Source organism: Anabrus simplex, chromosome 1 (assembly GCF_040414725.1).
Source record: "Anabrus simplex isolate iqAnaSimp1 chromosome 1, ASM4041472v1, whole genome shotgun sequence".
NCBI classification, from domain to species: Eukaryota; Metazoa; Arthropoda; class Insecta; order Orthoptera; family Tettigoniidae; genus Anabrus; species Anabrus simplex.
In genome coordinates this window covers 1553554997-1553581903 of record NC_090265.1, presented here as the reverse complement: position 1 = coordinate 1553581903, position 26907 = coordinate 1553554997, and the positions used below count along the sequence as shown (strand labels likewise).

The following is a 26907-nucleotide window of genomic DNA, read 5'->3' as shown; positions in this document are numbered from 1 at the left end:
GCTGTTTACCTGACAGTCATAGTACAGGCCCTTAAGTGACTGCAGCTATTGAGCTCGGTGAACTACGTACTTTTGATGATTTTCAGAGACACTGAGGTGCCAGAATTTTGTCCCACAGGAGTTCTTCTATGTACCAGTAAAGCTACTGACAAGAGGCTAAGTGTCTGAGCACCTTAAAATACCACAGGACTGAGCTAGGATTGAACCTGCCAAACTATCATCACCTTCCCAGAAAAGAAACTACATGGCGATCCCCAGAATTCCAACTAGATCATATCACAATATCTCAAAGGTACAGTCCCAAAATAAACAACATTATAGTCAAAAAGGGGATGAACACAGATTCAGACCATTATGCCATAACCTGCTTTGATACAAAGAAATTCTGAGAAAAAAGAGAATGAATTCAAAGAGCTTGCCAGGCCAGTTGACTTCTGCTTTAACAGTAAGGATAGGCAGATTGTTCAAGCTGCAAAAAAAAGGAGAAAAGGTTAAAAGAGGAAGAAACATGCCTCGTGGAATGAAAGTTACAAACAAGCCTTGATGAATTATCTACATACCTGGAAAATGTACCACCTCCAAAAGAGAGGAAGGCTGGAACATCTATAAAACCTAACGGGCACAAACAGTGAAGATAACACAGAGTGAGAAACACAAGCATGAAAAGGAACAAGACTTGTAGCAAAGAGAGTCTTGAGAATATTACACGAGTTTTAAAAAGAAGATTCATGGGTAAAAGCCTCCCTCCCTCTGCTTTCAAAAGAAAAATGGAACTGTAGTATCATCAAATGAAGAAAACTGTGACGTCCTTGCTGAATACTTTGAAAAACTTCGAAATGATATAGATGTTGATTCCTGTGAGGAATCTGAAATATTTTTCCCGAATGAGCAAATTTATAATACCAGTATAAATGGTCCGTTATTGGACATTATAAATTTTCCAGCGAACTCATTTCGCCCACCATGTGCACACGCTGGCAACCAGGAATGAGTTAGCTGGAAAATTTATAATGTCCAATAACGGACCATTAATATTGGTATTATAAATCTACTCATTCGGGACAAATATTTCAGATTCCTTATGGGGATCAACATCTATATCATCTGATGGCCAAGCAGGCATCAATTTTTGGTAATGAGACAAAGTCTCTCATAGTGCATTGGCACTGTCGGTGGCTCCAAGTAGCCTACGCAGTGGCCTCCATGGTATGCACTAGCCATGCGTCTTGGTAGGTGTGCTAGGTACCAACGAGCCCAACCTAGCACACTGTGGGGGAAACGCTGGCAACCAGGAATGAGTTAACTGGAAAATTTATAATGTCCAGTAACGGACCATTTATATTGATATTATAAACTTCTAAATTGTGAAAAACCAGCTAACTCCATCAGAACCAACATGCCGTCTTTTCCCCTGGATCGCGATGAGATCAAACACCACTTAGGGAGACTGAATAACAACAAGGCCTCTGGTAAAGATTCTATGATCGCAGAACTATGGAAATACACCTCGGAAGAAGCAACAAATGTCTGCATAAAACCATCATTGAGATATGGGAGAAAGAACAGCTACCAGATGACTGGAAGGTAGATTTAATCCATCCTTTCCATAAGAAAGGAAATATCAAAGATGTAAATAACTATCGTGGTATCTCATTACTTCCACCGGCATACAAGATTCTATCATTATCCATCCTAGAATAACTAGAACAGCAATGGAATAGAAAAATGGTAATATATTTGCTGAACCACACTTGTTTACAGTCTTTAAATCGCAAAATCGTTAAATAATTAGGAAATGTTTTTGGCCTGTTTGGGCCATCTTCAGCTAGATTAGATAATATAATGGGACGAAATACATGTATTATCTAAACAATCAGAATGTTACATCATAATTCTTACATTCTTAAGTGATAAAAGGTTCATGTGTTAAAATGTTCTCTTTTAATAAACATCATGAGAAAGTGAGCTACAAAATAAAAATGCATTCATAGTCCTCAGTACATTAAAAAGTCCATTAAAATCTTGTAGAAATGAAGTAAAAAGTTCACCCTATTTGAAGTTACATATGTTTCCCACTCCTAGGCTTTTCCTATTCCATCGTCGCCATAATACTTGTCTTTGTCGGTGCAATGTAAAACAAATTGTAAAAAATATAATAAAATATGACTGTGTGGCATAGTTAGGTGCTTGCCTCCCGTGCGTAAGATTGCTTCTTTAAATTCTGGCACAATTAACCTCAACTGAGGAATTAATGGATGAAAGAGAGTAGCATACCTCATGCAAACATAACTGCCCAACAAACATTAATTCCTATGTGTAATTTTCTCACTGAGACAGTGAAGATGACACGGTGTTCAGCAACTGCAACAGTGAATTTATGCTGTAGGCTGGCTGATACTAAAAAGGAAATTCTTATGCTGGCGTTTTTCCCAAACCCCACTAGGGTTGTGGGTGTGGGTGTGAAATGTGTTGCACATGTGGACTTGGTCCAGTTTTATGGCCAGATTTTATTCCTGAAGCCAAGCCTATGTGAAGGGATACATTTACTACTGGTTGGTAGTGTGGTGTGTTGCACATGAATGACGAGGAACGAATTAAGACACAAAAATACCCAGTCCCCAAGCCAAAGAAATTAACAAGATGTGGCTAAAATCCCCAGTCCAATTGGGAACAGAATGGTTTGGCCATGTAATAATGGACCAAAACACATTAGCAAGAGAATGGCTTAAGAATGATCGGGAAGGCAAGAGACCTGAAGGTCGACCAAGATAGAGATGGAACACTCAAACTGGACCTGGAATTAAGAGCGAGAGGAATGGTGCCAAGTCCAAGAGGAACAAATGTACCTAGATAGACAACAACAACAACAACAATAATAATAATTATAATATAATAATGGAATGTGGCCTCCAAAGAGGCCTGGTACGTCTTTAGAGTTGACGCTCATGGACGACTTTCACATCTGTGAAAATGGGGCCAGTCTCCGAGCCAGAGGAAATAATAAATGACATTTAAAATCCCAACCTGGCTGAGAATTGAACTCGGGACTCCTTAGACCAAAGGCGAGCTTGTACCCAGGCAACCACAGAGCTGAACGTCGACAGAAATAGTGTGTGCATTTACACCTCATCCGGGCAACAGGAGATGTTTAAATGACAAAATAATAATAACAATAATAATAATAATAATAATAATAATAATAATAATTATTTTGTGTGGCTATTGCTAGCCTAGGTAGACTCTCCGATGAGGGTGCGCGGCATCTGCCGTGTATGAGAAATTGCAAATTATTGCGATGGAGGATAGTGTTGTATGTGTTGTGTGAGTTGCAGGGATGTTGGGAACAGCACAAACACCCAGTCCCCTAGCGATGGTAATAAACGAGTTAAGATCCAAATCCCTGGCCTGGCCAGGAATGGAACCCAGGCCCCTTTGACACAAAGGTCACTGCAATGACCATTCAGCCAAGGAACTGGCCAGTTAAATAATGATGATAAGCAAATTTCTCATGGTGGAAGAGCGGCAGATTCTATTTTACCAAACTCTTGTATTTTTCCAACAGTGGCTATTTATTTTGGTACACTGCTCAAAATGGCATAGAAACGCAGTTCTATATTATTATTCTCTGTAGTATGAAAAATGAAAACTTGCCACCCTTGTTCCACAGGTTATATTGCACATAACTGAGAGGGGTATGTTTAATGGAGTTCATCTCATGACACACACACATTCATCCCACATTTATCAATCACCTTACATACAATCATCTTGCAACAAAACTTCTTAAAAATATTGAGTTATCACTTTAGTTAATTATGAACATTAGTTCAAGTAAAACTGCAATAATATAACACTAACTGCAATGGTTTTAGACTGGCATGACATTATGGCATTTACTGCTGACATAACACACTAAAATTATATTGCATTTCATTAGTTGCAGTTAGCAAGAAATTGTTTTTATTTACAAGTAGTCAGTTAAATAAAGCCATGTATTGCTTCAAAAGATTTAAGCTTTCAAAAAATAAACAATATATTACAATATGTTTTACAAAACATTTTGTTCAACAACCAGTGTAAAGAAAAATCATCATATGTACAAACATACATAATAAACAAACATGATTGAGGATTTTCAATGGAAAATGTTAACAACTTCCTTTGAAAGAATAAATGAAATTGTTTGCCTCTTCTATATATCTTGATCATCAGCTGGTACAAAATGTCTCTGCGACCTGAAACAACACAAAGACTGAATGAATCTTTTTAATTGTAATAAATTACAGAATAATCCAGCTGACTGTTCTTACCTGATTTAATGTAACTTAGAAGCTTTTCAGTCTGTCGAACACACAAGTTAAATATTACACTGTAAAATACCTGTAAAAAATCCCACACTATTAAACAAGGAATAAAAATACACAGGTATGTTACAGTGTAATACTTATATTTAATGTGTGTGTTTGACAGACTGGAAAGCTTTTAAGTTACATTCAGCTGAGTCAACACTGGAAAAGAATGGCTTCCTTCTTTACAAATTACCTGACTTAATGACATACTTGATAATTAACCACAGATATCTTTTACATTTTTGCTGCATCTGATTCTAAATGTGATCATTTGATAAAAAATATACATGTATTTTTTTTTGCTAGTTGCTTTACGTCGCACCAATATAAATGTAAACTATAATATTTTTCCATTTCATTTGTTTAGGTTATAGCTATTTAAAATGGCATTCCATGTTTTCCTTTTACAATTTTTTTACATTTGTTTATTCTAGTATAAATATTTTGAATAAAGTTCAACATGATAATCCTAGATTGAACAGTCTTTGTTTACTTTGAATTCTAAAACTCTTTCTCCTCTTTCTTGCACAAAGGATGTAACATGCCAGCATGGTCATGTACCGGTAGTCTGATATTTATTAATTCCTCCACTACACCCTTTTGTTGCATGAAAATGTTTCTTATGTTTAATTGGCCATGCTAATTCCTTCTGAAGTTCCTCCTTCTAAATTATTACTAGTTGGTCTCACCTCTACTTCATAGTCATTCATTGTTTGTAAGCTGAAAATATTGTTTGCAATCATTTATCTCAGCTTGTTTGCTAGTGGTTGAACATTTCCCTAACACATAATGTCCTTCGGTGACAAAAGGATGGGAAAAGGCTAAGTTAAAAGCTGAAAGGACTTTATTAAGGTAAGGATTTGCCTGATGTGAAAATGAAAAACCATGGCAAACTATCTTCAGTACTGCCGATGGTGGGATTTGAGCCCATCATCTTCTAAAAACAAGCTCAAAGCTATACAGCATGAACTGAACGGCTGTCTGAAGTTCCAATTATGGTCAAGTATCATATATGTAAGAGAACCTTGATGCAAGTGTGATAAACAGATATAACTTGAAAACAATATTCTCTCGCCCATGGGTAAATTATGCAAGTGTCGAGCTCGAATTATTATTATTACTTGTAATGTATGGCTATGAAGTGTTACATCCAGTTAGTACTTGTATTATTATTATTATTATTATTATTATTATTATTATTATTATTATTATGATACAATTGCGTTTTTGTGAGGTTATGTCAAGAAACATGTGCTGTACATAAATATTTATATGAGTTCAGTTAGTGTAAATACCTATAAATTAATATTATAATTTATTATTACCTGTATATGTCGTGTAATCCACTACAGAATTGTGAAACACATTGTAACTTCCAGAATGGCACTAGATGATGGTAGAATATTCTGTACATTACAATAATGTTGTTAGGCACTCTAGAATTTACGAGAAAATGTGTCTTTCTAGAAGCCTGGCCAGGCACTTATATAAGGAGGTGATCTTGACGGTAGAGACGAATTGTTTAGCAGAGTTATGGTATAGCAGGAGTATACTTGCGACTTTGTGTTGTTGTGACATGCAATGATTGCAGTCTCCATGTTGAAGTGATAGGCAGTTGTTAAAATGGCGGCTTTATTTGTGTGTGTATTTTGCTACTGACAGTAGTGATTAAGGTTATGTGTGTGTTTAATTTGTAAATAGATGTAAATACATAACTGTACCAACTGACAGAATTTCGTGTGAATTTTTGTGGATACGTTAACCTATGCACCTTTACTATAACAATAACTTAGACCAGTTTATGGTGGGCTGAAATTTAGGCAATAAAAGTAATATAAAATGGCAACTACCCTTTCAAAAATAATGTGAAGAGGAGTAGAGCTCTATGTAAAAAGAAACAAAACAAACAACAGTATAGTTGGGTCAGTATTAGTTACTATACAGTATTTAAAGCCCTTCCAGATTGTATGATATTCTTTTTTTTTAGTGACAGCACAGTTTATTTTAAAGTACATTAAAGTATTTATTTATTGGCACTTTCTTGCCATGGACTACCAAAGAGAAGAAGAAAGAATTAAAAATCTCCTCAGCAGCCTAGAGGAAGAAATGCTTTCATCACTTTTGAAAGAAAATGGACACCGACCCTGGAGCGAAATTAATGGGATTCACTCTGTTGTGGACACTAGTAAGAGGGAAGTTTTTTTTTTTTTTTTTTTTTTTGCTACGGGCTTTACGTCGCACCGACACAGGTAGGTCTTATGGCGACGATGGGATAGGAAAGGCCTAGGAGTTGGAAGGAAGCGGCCGTGGCCTTAATTAAGGTACAGCCCCAGCATTTGCCTGGTGTGAAAATGGGAAACCACGGAAAACCATTTTCAGGGCTGCCGATAGTGGGATTCGAACCTACTATCTCCCGGATGCAAGCTCACAGCCGCGCGCCTCTACGCGCACGGCCAACTCGCCCGGTTAAGAGGGAAGTAGGAGCTATAAAGTGCTACTTAATGTATAAAGAAAGTTACAAGTCTGATAATGAATTCAATTCTCCATTAGCTTTAGATGAAGATGAAGAACAGGTTTATGATACTATGGAGGTGGATGACTGTAAGTCTGAATCCGAACAATCAGGTGACGAGGAAGGTCTGACTATGGGAACTGGTGATTTTACCTGCTCATGTTTACTCTGGAACATACATGGTCCTTCCCGAACATGATGAACCAGTCGTTATGACTTGAAAGGCCAAATGATTCTTGTAAAGCAATTTGCTGTTGGCATGATCAGTTCTCTAGAAGCTTGGTATTTAATTTTTATGGAGGAAATTCTGGACGAAATTGTAGGTTTTACTAAACAAAAAATTGATAAAGTGCAGCCTAATTATTCCTGTGATTGAGATGTGCTAAACACGAATAAGACAGAAATAAATGCAGTAGGCATAATCAATACTCTATGAAAATCCACAGCCTGTTTCCAGTCATTCAACTGGGCCAGGAATGGAATGAATGAAGCCTTCATCTAGCGGCGAGGATAGGAATTGTGCCGGCAGTCGAAGCCTGTCGCACTCCTCTGGGGCAATGATTAATGACTGGCAGATGGAATGAAATGATACTGGAGAGTGTTGCTGGAATGAAGTATGAGAGGGGAAACCGGAGTACCCGGAGAAAAACCTGTCCTGCCTCTGCTTTGTCCAGCACAAATCTCATGTGGAGTGACCGGGATTTGAACCATGGAACCCAGCGGTGAGAGGCCAGTGCGCTGCCGCCTGAGCTACGGAGGCTCTAATCAATACTCTAGAAGCTTTGTAATAACCTTTTATGGAGGAAATACTGGATGAAATTGTAGGTTTTACTAACTAAAGAATTGATAAATACAGCCTAATTATTCTTATGATTATGATACGCTAAACACAAATAAGACAGAAATAAAAGCCATAATATGTCTTTTGTAAACAGGGTGTAACAATAAGGTACAACCAAACTTTCGAGCCCTTGGGGGAGCCTATTAATCCCTAGAGGGCACTTCCCCAGGTGGCGGAATAGAGGACGGTTGCCCAGTTGTACTTCCTCTTAAAATAATAATCACCACCACCACCACCACCAATTCAAACACCCTGAAAATGGACCTGCGGTCCAACAGGCAGCCCAAATTCCTGGGGGCTTTATAATACTTGGATACCCTCTCTCCAGGGGTTATAAATATGGAGGGCTGAGGATAATGATCAAAAACCTCAATGGCATCTGCAGTGGAGAAGACAGTCTTTCGGTAAAGTGTAAATGGCAGAAGAGGCAGCCCTGTACTCGGGTTCAACATGAGTAAAAGATTCCTCATCATCAGCGAATACAGAGAAGATGGACTTCAAGTACGGTGGAGTTGATGGAGGAGACAGTCCGCTATCCAGGGTTAAACAGACATTATTTCATGATGGAGAGCAGCAACTCTAACAGTACTACATAGTGGCAACTGAGGATGAACTTCACTAGCAGCGCTACAGTGGATGTTGGAAGCGCAGCTGCAACAGCCTCCACGGTTCTCACACTGCAGCGCAGAAAGGAAATGGAAGTCATGCTGCGCTACCTTTCCAAAACATTCAATATGGTTAAGGTTAGAGTTACTAAAGCAATGATCCTCAGTCTGGGGCACCCGTTAAGTGGGTGCTAGGAATTCCCCAGAAGACAATTAGTGATACGTTTAAAATTTACAACAAAAAAACGAGAGCAGTCACATGGAATGTGCAAAGTTTGTATATGGCTGGAGAGCTTGCAAATGTTGAAGCAGAAATGTAGTATCTAGAGATGAAGATTTTGGGCCTAGGTAAAGTTAAATGGCCTGGGTCAGGGACACAAGACTAAACACAGGTCCTATATTACTCTGGTGCTCATGATCCCGAACATCAATACAGAGTAGCTGATCTGATCAAGTCAGTCATATTTAATTCCCCTTGAAAATCGAGTCATGCTTCATGCACTGCAAACTTCACATCGTGCCATGAACATTGTCCAGGTTTATGCTCCAACAGGAGATAATTGAGATAGTTGAGGAATTTTATTCCACTCTGGAGAAGGCAATGAATGACCCTTATAAAGAAAGGGCAGATAACAGATGTCCTCGGTGACTTTAACACAAAGATAGATTTTGGTGTGGAGGATGACGTCAGACAATATGGTCTCGGTGAGTGAATATCTGATACAGTTTTGTTCAGAACAGCAGCTCTCTTGTCATCAATACCTTCCCTAAGCTGGGGGTACTTGAATACATGGACATCCCCTGTGGACTGAGAAGGTCATTTTGTCAGGAACTAGACAGACTTCGTCCTCATCAAAAAGTTATCAAAGGTTCGTGAAAGCGGTTAAAACCTATCCTGATGTGGATGTTAATAGTGATCACAATCCCAACGTCACGGATTTCAAACTCCGTAGCTTTGTGAAGATCAGACACTGAAAAACCTAGGTGCATTGATATAGAGAGACTTCACAACCTCGAGGCACGGACTAAAACAACCTTGAACCTTGAAGAATGGATGAGTGCAGTAAACAACCTGGAAACAGTTGATATTAAATCACAATGGAGTTTCCTAAAGAATGTACTCATTGATAATCAAGAAACAGAGAAAAGATATTCAAGCAGCCATGGATGATGGATGAAATACGAGGCATGATTTTTAAGTAAAAAGTAATGCAATTTTTTAAACAATTCTTTTTTTAAATGTAAGCCTGTTCCTTAAACTACTACTCAACATAAATTCTAGGCATATTAAGGCACTTGTTATATTGTGAAGCCAGGTTCTGAATTCCATCCGCATAGTAATCTGCCGCCTGATGCAACAGCCACTGCCGCGCAGTCCTTTTTAGGTCATCATCATCAATGTTGTGGCGTTGACTTTCTAAATGCTTTTTCAGGCGCAGGAACAAGTGGTAGTCACTAGACACTAGGTTACGACTATATGGAGGATGATCAAATTTTCCCTAACCAAATGAAGCGATGAGGTCTCGGGTTCGATTAGCTGTGTGAGATTGCACATTGTCAAGAAGCAAAAGGATCCTCCTTGGGAGCATGACAAGCTGTTTGTTTTGGATTGCGAGCACAACTTCTGATAATATAAGCATTCTGACACAATTTCATAAAGAACACTTCTTGAAATTTCAGGCAACTCATAACATAATGACGAAATCTTAAAGCATCTGTTTTCTCGAACCTTTGCATCAACATTTTGCACCAAGTCTTCAGTACTGACAGATGGTCGCCCACTACGCTTCTCGTCGTGGACATTAGTACGGCCTTCTTTAAATGCTCTAACCCATTTTCTTACCATTCCTTTGCTCAAAGTGTGTTCTCCATACACTTCACAAATCTGCGGATGAATTTCAATAGCTTTCATGCCTTTTTCTATTTAAAAATATTCTATAGTTTAATACACAGAGCTTTGAAAATCCCACTCTCCCCTCACAACTTAAAAATTGAATTGAACTACATACCTGCCAACTTTTAGAAATTAAAAATAGGAAGATTTTTTAATTCTTGGATTTTATCAAGTGTATTGTGCCACGGTCTCGGTAAAAAGAGGACAAGATAAAAGGCATACATATCTACAGTTACAATGCGAATTAACCTTTACATGTAAAATCTTAAACTAAGAAAACAAAAACGATTGCAAGAAAACGTACCTAATAATCATTCTCATTTATGACACATACATACGAATAGTAACATTTAGACAGATAAGTCAAGAACTGACTACAACTTACCAAATGGTGAAGAATATACATATGTAGGTGATAGAGACTGCTGTGTTTACTTGTTTAGCACTGAACTGGCAGCTACCTTTGCCCTCTTCAACAATGCACTGTCATACTGCTGCTCATAACACTTTCCACTTAGACTTGATTTGACCACCAATAGTTTACTGAGATTTTCGTCATTCAGAGATGATCAGAATTGTGTCCCCATCTTTTTTACCTGGCTGAACAATCTTTCACACTCGGCATTGCTGTGTGGAATTGTCAATACTGAGAGCATTACTTTTGCGATTCTATCATATTTGAAACACCCATCTGCACCTCGTATATCCCCTATAGCAGACCAAGAACAATCTACTCTTTCTTCTTGCATAACAGACAATGGTAAATCCTCCACTTGGAGAGCACAAAACTGGCACTGTAATGCATCCATTGCTTCTTGGTCATCTTCACCATCTTTCATTGGCAATATAACAGGAAACTTTGAAACAAAATACTTTATGGCATTGAAGGAAGAAGTCTGCAAAGAATTTATCTGAGCTACTTGAGCATTAACAAAAACATCACTATTCAAATTAAATTTATGAATAATATAATCACAAATTGCAATAAAATAGTTCCTGACATGCAAATAAAAGTTTTTCTTCTCCTCAGGTGCCAGATTTTCTACAAGACGAGATGTTGAACAGCCAATTACTAAATCATCATCAGCTTTCTGATTCTCTCTCATGTGATAGACCACTTCTAAAACTGTAGGATATTTTTTTATAACCACTGGCTTAACAAACCTACACAGAATGTCCTTCAACATATCCGTCAGTATTGATCTTATGACATGAATGTGAGGTGCTTGCGACTGAAGAACTTTATTAGTTTTCTCAAATGTAGGGATGATAAATGCCAGAAATGGGCAAAGTGCTATATTAAAGTTTAAAGACAGAAAAAGAAATAGTCTCTCCTCTTGTGAAATACTGGCAGTGCAACTAGACTCCTTTATTTTCTTCACAGATGGAAATGAACTATTCACCGCCTTCCTTTTTCCAGAAATAACAGAAGCTTGGTCTTGTACTCTACTGACACAAGGACCACGTTCCATTTCTGTATCTTTATGTGCCTTTAGCTTGGGAATTTGGAAATACTTCAGAGATGTGTCTGTGCCATTGGGCCGCTTTACCTCATCCTTAAAAAAACTCTGAAGTGGCTCCCACTCTGAAATCAATCTTTCCAAACATTTCCCCAAGGATAACCAGCGTGTACACACATGTTTTTAATATTTTTCTAACATCAGTTTGGTACAAAGCTTGATACATTTTGAGATAATCTTTTCTCATCGAGCTTTTGTCTAAATAATAATAAATATCAATTAGCATCTCATCAATTTTGACAGGAAGGGAGTCTGCACCCTTCATGGCAGCCAAATTAATCAAATGACATGGGCATTCCATAATAATAATGTTTTCGCACTGCTCTCTTAGTTTAGCAGCAACACCGTTTTTTTCTTCCCATCATAACAGGAGCATTATCTGCGCTAAAAGCTATACAGTTTGCCATTGGAATGTCATATATTTTCAGAACATCCAGGAGCAAATTAGCAATATTAATACCAGTAGAATTGCCTTCCAAATTTTCCATGGATAGCAAATGATTTTCAAAGTTTTCCAATTCTTTGTTGAAAAACGAGACGACGATAGGATAGAGCTTACTATCTTTATCATTGCTACCATCAGTTGAAATCGCAAAAGGTTCAGTCTTTAAAGTTTGAATCACCTTACTATCTGCATCACGGGCCATTTCATTAATTATGGCAGTTTTTTTGGTTCTAGCACACGCATATTTCTTTGCAATGTCTGAATCTGGCAAAATCTTTCTGAACAATGGCCCTGCGTGATCAGAACAAGACAATGCAAGGTTATGTTCGACAATGAACGCTGTGAACAAACATTCTGCTCAAGTGACTGCATCATCTTCCTTTCCACCTACAAAAAAGTTAATTTCTTGTTCCTCTCGAGACAGCTAGCACTATCTTTGTGTTTCTGTGTGACACTGTGAGCTACAATATCTGTTTTCCCTCCATGCGAGATATTAATATCACACCGACACGTGGAACAAAATGCATAATAGTTTCCTTTATTAGACTGTAAAATGAACGGAAATTCAGTTTTATAGGTATCCCTGAACACTTGGAGATAACGTTTGTTATGTTTTGTAGTCATCAAGTGAAGAGAAAATACCACAAACTGTCACCGACACAACTCTCTGAAATACATTGAAGTCATTAAAATTATGAACTCTGATCAACACAAAAGCACTGAAATATGCAAAACTACCACATGCAAAACAGATCAATATGTCTCGTACATTATTAACATACGACTTTGACAGGGGGAAAAGCACAGAACCGCAAGAAAAAACACGTGGTCTAAAACTCCAATGAAACTACGCACAGAAACGAGCGCGCGAACCACACAATAACAAACTCACTCTTTCGTCCCGATCAACGGAGTCCCTAGCGGTCGCTAGTGCGCATGACCTTTTCTGACTCGTAGGACGACTTCTTCTTCTTCTTCTTCTTTCGGTGCCTATCAGTTTCGGATGTTGGCGATCATGATGGCTATTTTCGTCTTGTTTGTGGCAGAGCGGAACAGTTCAACTGATGACATATTGCACCAGCCTCTAAGATTGTCAAGCCAAGATATTCTTCTTCTTCCAGGACCTCTTTTGCTGTTGATTTTCCCCTGGAGTATTTTTTGGAGTAGGTTGTATCTATCTGTGTTGCGCATTATATGTCCCAGATACTGCAGCTTTCGGCATTTCACTATCTTGATCAACTGAGGTGTTGTGTTCATCCTTCTCATTACTTCCACGTTTGTAATTCTCTGGGTCCAAGATATTCTCAGGATCCGCCTATAAAGCCATGTTTCAAAGGCCTCCAGCTTCTTCTCTGTGTTTTTATTTAAGGTCCATGTCTCTACACCATATAAAAGAACAGAAAATACATAACAGTGCAGAAGTCTGATTTTAGTCCCTAAAGTTAGATTGTGGCTTTTAAACACATTATTCATTTTCTGGAACACACTTCTTGCTTTTCCAATGCGTACCTTGACTTCTTGTGAGCAATCCCAGTCTTCATTTATTATGGTTCCAAGGTATGTATATTGTTTTACCCTTTCTATACTCTTTTGATTTATAACCAAATTTATTCCAGAAATATTTTCCTTACTTATAACCATGAGTTTTGTCTTTGCGGTGTTTATTTCAAGCCCGTATTGGCTGCTGACTCTTACAATTCTATCCATTAGTGATTGTAGCACTTGGATAGTATCAGCAAATACAATTGCATCATCAGCATACCGGATGTTGTTTAATCTCATTCCATTTATCAAAATTCCTTCTTCTATATCTTCCAAGGCTTCTCTAAATATGTATTCTGAATACAAATTAAATAGTATAGGTGACAAGATACATCCTTGCCTCACTCCTCTCAGGATTTTGACTGCTTCGGTGTGTTCTCCTTCAACACGCAACACCGCTGTTTGATTCCAGTACAGCGTCTTGATGATTCGCTGATCTCTTTCCTCCATTCCAATATTTCTCAAAATATCCATCAATTTTTCATGTTTTACACAGTCAAAGGCTTTCTGGTAGTCTATTAAACAAGCAAATACATTCTTATTTACATCTCTACATCTCTGAATGAGGACCTGCACACTGAACAAGGCTTCTCTCGTACCTACTGCTTTAATAAACCCAAATTGATTAGGGGCTATCTGATCTTCACACAGTCTGTATATTCTTCTGTGTATCACTCTCAAGAACACTTTCAAGAGATGACTCATCAAGCTTATTGTGCGGTAATCTCCACATTGGTTTGCGTTTTGCTTTTTTGGCAAGGTGATGAACTCTGATTTGAGCCATTCCGATGGAATATTCCCGGATACATCCCGAATTCCTACCTGAACAGCACACACGCTGCTGTAGTGAGCGGGAAATACGATACACGAAGGCGACGGATGATCCGCCCGCCAAATAAAGCATCAAATACCGGTAAATATGCTTAAAAATGAGGTTGCGTAAATTACACAAGCACATAAGAATTCATCCTAGGGGAAGAGTACTGACCGTACTGGAGGTTATATTGGTCAAAAAAAGGAAGAAATAAAAATAAATCGGAAAACTGGAAGATGAGTTAAAAATTGGAAAGTTTCCGGGTAAATCGGAAGGGTTGGCAGGTATGGAACTATATAAGGAACCTAGATAAATTTAATGGGTTCAAAGTTGAAATGATTAACTGGTTAATTAATAAAGTCAATTATAAGTTGTCCACGAATCTCATTCCAGATAAACTTAAAAAAAAACTAGTTTCGCCACGTTTACATACAGTAACCCAGCCGTTCACCAGATTGCAAACACCCTAAAGAAATATAATATTAATGTTGCCTTTAGAACAGTGAATACAAATAAAAGTATATTTTTTAATCATAATAAGGTCAATTATAAAAACAGCTGTTATTCAAGATCTGGTACATATAGAATAACTTGTGCTCAGTGTGGATTTCCATATGTTGGTCAAACTGGACAGAGCTTCTATATGAGATATATGGAACATTACAATGCCTTCAAACATAACAAGTACTCAGCAATGAGCTCACACATGAGAGAAGCGGGACACCAGTCCACATCTATAGAGAAGGATCTCACTGTTATAAAATGTATAGGCAAAGGAAAACTTATGAATGAACTAGAAAGTTTATACATCTTTTTAGACCAGGCCTATAACAAAGATCAAAATCTTAATGATGCCACTGAGGTAAAAAATCCTTTATATGAACTAACTCCTAAGTTATTAGCTACTGTAAATTCAAAACATACCAGAATTCCACAGATTTTTAGAACTTCATTACCTAAAGCCCCACCACCTCAAATTATCCTACACGTGACCCCCGGGTGGTGCTAAATGAGTAACAGCGTTAAAGGTGATATACAATATTCTTATAGTAAAAACAATGGACTTTTACCCCTAATGTGTTGGTACTCCTTTAGGCTTGCTGCACTAAGATGGCTTTCCACATGCACATATATGCATGCACACTCTCTACTCTGAGAAAACCAGAATAATTGCTACACAAATTACAGACTTACTAAAAACAAAAAATCAAATTGGGCTTCTCATCAGGCTGGATATGAGAGAGAGAGGGAAAGACGCACATGCATGCGCACATGGTGGGTCGGATTGACACAAGAAACAAACACCGTAATTCAACGTAATTTCTTCATCGGTCAGAGAGGAAGAAGAGGCAACAAGTAAGAATAGCAAAGTTGATATGGTGAAAGTGGAGGGGCAGTGCTTTTGCACTGGCACATATGTCAAGGAACAGAATAATGCCTGTCTCTAAACCCCTCTTCTCCTTTTAAATCCCCTACTGTCACACTTTCATTTTTAGTATAAAATGAAGAAATTATGCTAACAATGTTTTTCATATGGCATAAGATTAAGTGATAACATTAAGAGAAGAAGTATATCCTGAAAACACCTGGTGTAGATCATTAGTTCTTATTCTTAGTCATCTTCTCAATTCATAGGTTGGTGGGCCTAAGATGAATCTGTTGTGGCGGATGCCCTTCCTGACGTGAACCTCATCAGAGGAGTTAATGAGATGAAATTAATGACGTGATATATGATAGTAGGGAGAGGGTGAAACCCGGTGCCGGCACATAGCCTACTCCTGTCCAATAATACCATGGGGTCTGCTCAAGGCTTAACGTCGCCATCCGACAGACGAATCACCATCAACAGCACATATACCCTCAGTCCATATGAGTACTGCAGAGAGGTTTGGAATTTAATCCAGGCTTTTGGCACGCAATCTAGTGATTAGAAATTATATACCACCACCTCCCCTACCCTGCCGGCTAACATTCTGATGGTGAAATTTTTTCGACCAATGGGACTTGAACCGGCTAACCTTGGTGTCAGACCATTTAGACTTCAGCGCCTTTACGATCGTGGCCACCAGGTGGGCAGAATTAATATCCTGTACCTGTATATTTTAGTTTTCATTCACCATTAGCAAGGGAATTGTGTATTATTATTATTATTATTATTATTTTTCTGAATAGTAATCAATGAAGTGTAGGGGACAAGTAATCTTAATAAGAAGATGTGAGAATTCTCACAGCTTTGTTTTATATATTTTATACTCTACCATGTGCAAACTATTTCACCTCTAATATCATACAATGTCATTTTAAACATACGGGCTCTTCTCATTAATCCTTGTTCTACATCTATTTCTTCTCAGATCACAACAAACTCTTTTTCCTGTTATCTAGTTTTGTCAGGGGTACGGATTCTGACGCTCATCGAGGGAGCCTTCTTGAAAGATCCTTGTCCTTATTGTACCACCTGTATAAATCATTATCTATTTGTTTCGTCACTTTTACAATTTTTTATCTGATTTTCTTCTAATTTATGCTTCCTATACCAAGACTGAAGATCTGTAAAGAGTGGAAGAGATATGTACATAAGCCAGAGAAGAGATTAGAAATTTAACTCCTAGCCAATCATATAACGTACAACGGGTGATTGTTTGGTCCGCCCTGGCAATATATTATCAATATCTGATTTTTTTTACAATGTTTCACACGTACATGCTTTGGGAGCCCTAACTCCCTTCATCAGCGATTTCTATATCAATATCAACATTCCCCATATCTCAAGATCTAATATTATTCTGTTTTACATAAAACATCATCATATATAACACTAGCAGTTACCCGTGGCTTCGCTCGCGTGGATTTCATAATTTGTTAAAAGTAATCGTTCCTCGGTGCTGTACTAAGACATTATCTGTACCATTTACCTCAGAATCTCTTTGTAAACCATGTTTGTGGTACTGCCTTTTGAGCCTAAGATGAGCAAAGCAACACAGAACTGTACATGTGAGAAACAGTCTTCTCTCAAATTAAAAAAAATCTTTACTTTTTAAAAGCAATTCCAAATACATACAGTATTTTTACATTTGCAACATCTTCAGTTTTTGAGATATAAGTATCCACATAAAAAATAATTCAACTAATTTTTCACTTTCACTCCCGTTAAGTTCCTTTTCTGAGAACAAAACAACAAATTGATGTTCCTGTATTCTTAATGGACTTTCCAAATACCAAGTTCCAAGTCTGTAACACGTTAAGTTTTTGACATGTACTGTAGCTATACCGGTACTCATTTTAAAAATTCATGTGCTTTTTCAATTCTTTATACCCTTTAAGTGGAGTTTCCGAAAACAAAAAAAAGTGTGTCTTTTTTAAAAAGGAGATTCCAAATACCAGTTTTCACATCTGCAACATCTTCAGTTTTTGAGATATAAGTATCCTCATAAAAATAATTCACGTTCTTCACTTCTTTCCACTCCCCTCTCCCTTTAAGTGGACTTTTCAAAAACAATAAATATGTTTTCAAAGGAGATTCAAAATACCAACCTTCACGTCTGTAACATCTTCAGTTTCTGAGATACAAGTATCTTCACAAACAGAATTCAATTTTCTCACTTGCTTTCACCCTCCCCCTTAAGTGATTTTTCAGAAAGGAAAAATACACGTTTCTTTACTTTTAAGGAGATTCCAAATACCAATTATTATGACTGTAAAATTCTCAGTTTTTTCAGATATATGTATCCACATAAAAATAACTCAACTCCTTTTTCACCCAGCCCCCTTCCAAGTTGATTTTCCCAGAAAAATGAGTGTTCATTTATTTCTAAAGGAGGCTGAAAATACCACACGTCTGTAACATCCTTAGTTTTTGAGATATAAGTACCCTCATACAAAGAATTCAAATAATTTTTCAATTAATTCATCCCCCCTTAAGTGGATTTTATGAAAACAAAGAACCATGTATTTCTTGAAAGGAGATTCCAAATACAAATTTTCATGTCCATAACCTTCAGTTTTTGAGATATAAGTTTTTTTTTTTTTGCTAGGGGCTTTACGTCGCACCGACACAGATAGGTCTTATGGCGACGATGGGATGGGAAAGGCCTAGGAGTTGGGAGGAAGCGGCCGTGGCCTTAATTAAGGTACAGCCCCAGCATTTGCCTGGTGTGAAAATGGGAAACCACGGAAAACCATTTTCAGGGCTGCCGATAGTGGGATTCGAACCTACTATCTCCCGGATGCAAGCTCACAGCCGCGCGCCTCTACGCGCACGGCCAACTCGCCCGGTTGAGATATAAGTATCCCCACAAAAATAATTCAATATAGTAGAGTCTCGATTATCCGACCTAAATGGGACCTGGAGTACGTCAGATCACCAAAAATGTTGGATAATACAGAATAACTTCGAAAATGAACTAAAATAAACAGGAAGGCTATACTGTATTAATATGTTTTACGGTACTCTATTTATTGACTAGTCAGATCAATTGTACAGTAGATGCAGTATTGAATGAAAACATTCCAAATGTCTTATGAAAAGAAACTTGTCAATAATGTCTGCTTGCCTGCTGATTCACATTTTCTTGCTGCGAGATCCCGCCATCGACGATAATTCTTCACTGTGAGTCATTGTTTTCTCCTTTTGTTCTGCAATGCCTCGTTCTTCTTCTTCATCATCCTCATTTTCGTTACCATTCACAAAACCAATAATATCAGGTTCAGTTAGTTCAAATAGCTGATCTTGTGCACAACACTTACATCTTGAGTCGTAGCATCCTCACAGCCAGGAATGAAATTCAGTAAGGGAACAATGTTTTCCATGTCTTCTTGTCCAACCTCCTCTCGATGTTCAACCTCACTCCACAATATGTTCCAAGACTTTCTAGTGTCGTTGTTCCAACTTCTTCCCATGACTGTGCTATCCAGTATGCCACGTCTTTCATGTTGTTTCGTTTTAACTTTTCCATCATGTCGTTGTCATTGTCCATTTTCTCTATCAGGGATGAAAGGAGTTTCCACCGATATTTCCTCTTCAATGTTTCCAGCACACCTTAGTCCATTGGTGGCATAATGACGTCACGTTAGGAGGGAGGAACATGACTTTGATGTCACCACTTTTAAGTTGCTCTCCATTTGGGTGTGATAGAGCATTGTGTAGTAGAAGAAGAGCTTTTCTAGGAAGGTCGTTTGAAGCTAGAAATTTTTCTATATGTGGAACAAACTGTGTAAAGAAACAGTCTTTTAAGATGTCAGCAGACATCCAGGCAGCCTTCTGATTCGTGTAATGGGCTGGAAGAGCACTAACAGAAATGTTTTTATATGCCCTAGGCTTCTTTGCTTTACTGATCATAAGCAACTTTGCTTTCAAGTTCCCAGTAATATTACTACAGGCAAGAACAGTAACACTTTTCTTACTATGCTTGAAGCCAGGTACAGACGTCTTGGCTTGGGCTGCAAGAGTTTTGATGGCAGCATCTTGAAATTCAGCCCAGTCTCATCACAATTAAAAATCTGATTATCGGTTAATCCTTCAGCGAGAATTATTTCTTGAAATTCCCTTTTAAATTTCACAACCTCGTCGGATTTAGCTGACAGTTTTTCTTCACAGATATTAAGCTGCCCAATGCCGTACCAACTTTTCCACCGATCAAGCCACCCAGCACTGGCAGTAAAATTAGGGTCCCCTTCATTAAACTCCTTCTGGAAATACACTGCCATTTATTGCAGAATGGGGCCAGATATTGACAGGCCTTTTTTACTAATTTTGAGTGAACCAAAGAAATAGGGCTTCACTTACTTTTTCGTACTCACATTTTTCATTGTTTTTTAAATTTTCAGTGCTCTGGTAGAGCACCACTTTTCAATTTCTTCCCTCTTATGTTTCCAGTCTCCCACTATAACACATCTAACACCATAATCTGAAGCCACTTTCTGAAGAGTTTCTCTTTTGTCCAGTCTCTTTAAACCACTCAACTCGTCTTCCACAGAAACAATAATTTTCTTCGTTTACTCGCCACACTCACAGAGGATATGAAAACTATAACATCTGCACCCAACCAATGCTACACTGAACAATGACTGAAGACTCGCTGCACGCGTCCTTGAGAAAACATCAGTCCTACCGCATGACTGCCACTGCTTGTCCCACGGTCGCACTCTCCACACCAGGTGTCCCAGAACTGCTTCCACCTACAGTTTAAGTCTACCAGTGACGGATAACATGGAATCTCGGATAAGCGAAGGTCGGTTGAGCGAGACTCTACTGTATTTTCACTTTCTTTCACCCTCCCCCCCCTAGTGAATAAAAAAAAAGTATGTTCCTTTACTTTTAAAGGATATTCCAAATGCCAATTTTTCACATCTGTAACATCTTTAGCTTTTTAGATACAAGTATCCTGATGCAAATAATTCAACATTTTTGAATTCCTTCAACCCACCCCTTAAGTAATTTTCTGAAAACAAAAGAATACCTATTTCTTTATTTTTAAAGGAGATTCCAAATACCAATTTTCACGTCTGAAACATCTTTAGGTTTTGAGATATAAGTACCCTCATGCAAAGAATTAAACTATTTTAACAATTCATTCACCCCTCACCCCCACCTAAGTGGATTTACCATAAACAAAACAATACGTGTTTCCTTGCCTTGAAAGGAGATTCCAAATACAAATTTTCATGTCTGTAATATCTTCAGTTTTTGAGATATAAGTATCTTCATAAAAAGAATTCAACTCCTTTTTCACCCCCTCCCCCTCCCCCCCCCCAAAAAACATGTTTCTCTATTTTTAAAAGGATTCCAAATACCAATTTTCATGTCTGTAACATCTTTAGTTTTTTTGAGATATAGGTATCCTCATACAAATAATTCAAGTAATTTTTCAGTTCTTTCACCCATCCTCCAAGTGGATTTTCTGACAACAAAAGAATGTGTGTTTTCTTATTTTTAAAGGAGATTCCAAATACCAATTTTCACATCTGCAACATCTTTAATTTTTGAGATATAAGTATCCTCATACAAAGAATGCAACTCAATTTTCAATTCCTTCACCCGCCCTTAAGTGGATTTTCCGAAAACAGAAAAATATGTATTTGTTTATTTTTATAGGAGACTCCAAATACCAATTTTCACCTCTATAAAATCTTCAGTTTTCCAGATATCATTATCCTAATGAAAAGAATTCAACCCTTTTCAGTCCTTTTTACCCCCCCCCCAAACGTGTTTTCTCCGAAAAAAATTATGTTTCTTTCTTTTTAAAAAAGATTAAAAATACCAATTTTCATGCCTGTAACATGTTTAGTTTATGAGATGTTCTGTAGATATTCTTATTTTTAAAATTCATCCCCCCCCCCCCCCCCGTAAGTGGATTTTCCGAAAATAAATTATCTGTGTTTCTTTACATTTACAGGAGTTTCCAAATACCAATTTTCATGTCTGTAACAATTACTGTACAATATACTGTACATAAAGTATTTTTTTAAATTCTCACCCTTTGTCACTCCTGTTCATCCACCATTAATTGGATTTTCCAAAAACAAAACAAAAAAAATGTGTTTATTTTTAAAGGAGATTCCAAACACCAATTTTCATGTCTGTAACATCTTCAGTTTTTGAGATATAAGTATCCTCATAAAAGATATTGAACCCCTTTTTCACCTTTCCACCCCCCTCTCCCTTAACAGGATTTCCCCAAAACAAAGAAATACCGTGTTTATTTTTAAAGGAGATTAGAAATACCAATTTTCATGTCTTCAAACTGTTCAGTTTTCGAGATTTAGCTACACTCATTTTAAAAATTCACCCCCTTAGCAATGGAATAACCAAAAATCCTCCCTTAGTGAGGATCTACATTGCAATATGAATGTATCCCCAAAATTTAATTTCTTTATGTCCAGTAGTTTTGGCTCGGTGATGATGAATCAGTCAGGACAAGTTATTTTATATGCTGTATATATAGATTATACCCCAGATACACACACTGTCCATTTCTTGATAATGTCTGTTGTAATGGAACACATCAAAACATAATAGAACATTTTAAAACACTTGTAAAAAGTTTAACGGTTTTTCTTATATTGTATAATATTTTAAAATACGTATTAACACTTCAGATGAATTTCTTAGAAGAGTCGGTCAAAGTTAAAACGTTTCTTGTTACCGTTTGTTTTGTTGTATTTCACTTATGCGTAGGCCCATTAAAAAATCAACTATTGTACTACCAGATTTAAAATTTTCGTCTTGTTTTTTTGTTAAAACCCTTTCTAGGATAAACTGATTTATCATTAAATTAATAATAATAATAATGTTATTTGATTTACTATTTACTATTTTTACAGTTTTTGGAGACGCTGAGGTGCTGGAATTTAGTCCAGCAGGAGTTAGTTCTTTTACGTGCCAGTAAATCTAGCGACACGAGGCTGACGTATCTGAGCACCTTCAAATACCACCGGGCTGAGCCACGATCGAACCAGCCAAGTTTGGGTCAGAAGACCAGCGCCTCAACCGTCTGAGCCACTCAGCCCGGCTATCATTAAATTATATGACACTTTAGGTCAAAGATAATGCTATATATGACAATGTTTTTTGTAAAATAGATATGAGATATGGGGAATGTTGATACTGATATAGAAATCGCTGATGAGAGGAGTTAGGGCTCCCGAAACATGTACGTGTGAAGCATGGTAAAAAGCCAGATATTGATAATATATTGACAGGGTGGACCAAACAATCACCCATTGACTGAAAATGGTCAAATTTGTCGAATCCTAGCCAATCTACAAATGCTTTCCCATGATTTTCATTTTCAACTTCAGGGTGCATTAAGGGACGTTACTAAACAAACAGGCTACCCCTAATTTTTTTTCAATGCTAACTTCAATTAATTAGAAGTAGGCTGTAAGTATTTGAACAGGCAAACTATTCAAATTATTTGGAGAGAGTCATATATTAATGTACTATTTGACCTAGTTGCTTTAAATTATTCTACCTATTCTGATATTCAAACTACTACAAGGTATTTACACAGATCAAAAAAAGTTTTGCATCACCTTGGTGCTAAGAGGTCCTGAAGCTTTACATACAAATCAATAGAGATATACACAAACGACATTTCAGCTCTCGCTATTGCTCATGAAAACCGCGCACTGCAAGTTGTACAATACAGTGGAACCTTGACTCTCCGTTTTTGGAGGGACCATGAATAAAAAACGTACAATATGGGAAAACGGAAAATCCGGGAACGAATGAACCAAGTAAGTGAGATTGAATCAAGGTGTTGTAAAGCTAATGCAGTGAGCTCGCAGTTGTGATCAACAGTATTCTGTAAGAAGGGAGTCAGCTCCCAGACGAAACTATCTTTACATCGGTCTGTTTTCAGACCAACTTTACTTTACGGGAGCGAAAGCTGGGTGGACTCAGGATATCTTATTCATAAGTTAGAAGTAACAGACATGAAAGTAGCAAGAATGATTGCTGGTACAAACAGGTGGGAACAATGGCAGGAGGGTATGGCAGGAGGGTATTCGGAATGAGGAGATAAAAGCTAATTTAGGAATGAACTCGATGGATGAAGCTGTACGCATAAACCGGCTTCGGTGGTGGGGTCATGTGAGGCGAATGGAGGAGGATAGGTTACCTAGGAGAATAATGGACTCTGCTATGGAGGGTAAGAGAAATAGAGGTAGACCAAGACGACGATAGTTAGACTCGGTTTCTAACGATTTAAAGGTAAGAGGTATAGAACTAAATGAGGCCACAACACTAGTTGCAAATCGAGGATTGTGGCGACGTTTAGTAAATTCACAGAGGCTTGCTGACTGAACGCTGAGAGGCATAACAGTCTATAATGATAATGTATGTATGTATATTTATGTTATTAGTGGGCGTATCTTAATGAAAGTCCGTAGGCGAAGCCGGGGAATATGTCGCTACAATTTAGGATATAAATAATTTTATAGAGAAATGGTAGTTTAGGGGAAGGCCAACAATTTAATTCTCAAATATTTATGCTGTCAGTGGCCATATCTATAAATACTACATAAATAAAGTTATATAATATTAAATTTCTGATTATTTATGTCTTATACACTGTTACCGTACTGGCTATGATCACAGTGATATTAATGAATTTTGATTTTTGTTACTAAGTCTATATCAGCGCCAGGTCACAAGAAGATTGGTAAACAGAATTTAATGAAAATCCGTATGTAAAGTCCGAGAATAATGAACCATTGTCTACGCTATAAATATTTTTTTAAGACTTCCTAATATCACAGAGTCGAAAGAAAACTAAATGTGAAGGCCTACAATATAGAAAGCTCATAAAATTGACCAACAATAACATTGCGTTTACCGTTGTTTGTTGTGATGTGCTTTGTGTCTTCTGTTGCCACTCATTTCAGATAGATAGGATTACTGCTGCGTACAGTATATTTTTTAAAGTTTGCTTTACGTTGCACCGAAACAGATAGGTCTTATGGCGACGATGGGATAGAAAAGGGCTATGAGTGTGACGAAATTAAATCCTACACTGTTTTCCTAAGACTTCATTCACGTCACCTTTTACTCTTCGGCCGGAGAAACAAATGCCTACAAGACCTGCCTAGCAACGACTTTACATAAGTGCATACTTGATCTGCTTATGAACTTCAACTATATTTGTTTTCGGTGCAAGATAGTGATGTTCTGTTTACTCTCTTGACTGTGATTATTGTGTTTTGAACATTAACTTAATTGCTACGATATGATACAATGTTAATTTTTTGCCTGTGTTCAATATATTAGTTGTTTTAAGATCTTCGCTAATTGGCTGATGATGACACTTCAAATGTGTTGAAACTGGTCCCAATAAACAGGTTGTAACTACTTTTTAGTTCAACTTACTACGGAGTATTGAAAGGTGGATCCTTCCCTATAATATTGTACATCTTCTTATTTCTCTATTCAATACGGAACAATCATGAAGTTTTTAACTTTAAATGGAAGCGGCCTTGGCGTTAATTAAGGTGCAGCCCCAGCATTTGCCTGGTGTGGAAAAAGGAAATAACGGAATGCCATCTTCTGGGCTGCCGACAGTGGGGTTAGAATCCACTATCTCCCGGATGCAAGCTCACAGCTGAGCGCCCCTAAGGACACGCCATCTCGCCCGGTCGTACCGAGTGTAACAGCCTGCCTGAATATTGGCAGAAAGTAGCTGGGGAGTTAGGTAACTTTCTTCTTTAGCATGCCATTCCTCTGGTTCATAAATTTTCTGATATCACTGGTACGTAACACACTGGTTCATCATAGCATTCGAGCTACTCAATCCCTACTCTGAGGCACTGATTGGAATGAGCAGTGTGCATATTTAACGGAATAAGGGCAGAGGAGTGTTCGCGGCTGTCTGCAGCCTGGTCTTTCCAGCTCTGGAACTTTGGACTGTTAGATCGGCACTGTAGTGCTGTTCGTTAAAAGTGAAAAAATGTGCGGTCTTTCATTTGATCAAGTGTTTTATATGATAACATTGCTTTTAATTGCTACATTCCTACTGACGTTTTTGTAATGACCTAAATTGACTTCAGTTAGGAAAACCACAGTCGGTCTTTCTGAGAATCCCGTAGCGAAGCACGGGTACATCAGCTAGTACTATATATAATACAGCTTTAAATTCCAACAATTATTAATAAAAACACCAGATTGATTGCCAGTGGAGACTTTTTGCCAAATTCAGTACTTGACATGATGCGAAAATGGAGGATTGCATTCTTTGGACACATATACCGCTTACCAAATACTAGACTCCTGAAACAACTTTTTGATTTCTTTTGGAATAATAAAACAAAAAACACATGGTTTAAAGAAATACAAATGGATTTAGATTAATTGAAAATTACTGAAGATCAAATTGGACAGATTGTTGCTAGGTGACAGTGGCTTCTCTGTATCATGATAGTCTGGTAAGAAATGCTGTATATAGGAGGATGGGAATGCGCCGCCATGTTTTATGAAGTACCTTTCCAAATCTCCTAAACCACGGGAGCAATTTCAACCAACTTGGTACATTTATGACTTACTATCTTCTTGTGGGGGTTAGCACGTCTATGGGTGGGAGTGGGTGACATACAAAAATAATAAAAAATAGCGTCGAATCCATAGTTTTCGGAGTCGCTGAAATGAATAGTGACACTCTGGATGCTGTTTAAGTCCAAGTTCAGCCTCCATCGGCATGGGGGTTGAGAAGGGGTGAACAAGAATATGTCCAAAGTGACCGATATTTGCGTTGAGTCCACAGTTTTTGAGCTGATGGTGACAGTTCCACTGACAACTGGAATCCTGTAGATCATATCTATTGTGCGAGGCATAAATACATACAGTTTTTCATTATCTATTTGAAAGGATCAGCTACTTCCCTGACAATCTGGG

At 37.7% G+C, this 26907-nt stretch overlaps 1 protein-coding gene across 3 annotated transcripts in view; it reads right to left on the bottom strand.

The window, feature by feature from the left end:
• Positions 1 to 3434: 3434 nt before the first annotated feature.
• The window catches only part of LOC136858504 (rab-like protein 6), a 124320-nt gene continuing 100847 nt past the window's right edge, over positions 3435 to 26907 (bottom strand). For 2 of the 3 annotated variants that reach the window (XM_067138095.2, XM_067138096.2), the window contains exon 11: positions 3436 to 4235. The gene's annotated coding sequence lies outside the window, so the exon portion shown is untranslated. Of the gene's footprint in view, positions 4236 to 26907 lie in introns of all 3 variants that reach the window. The other variant, XM_067138097.2, reaches the window with a different exon arrangement.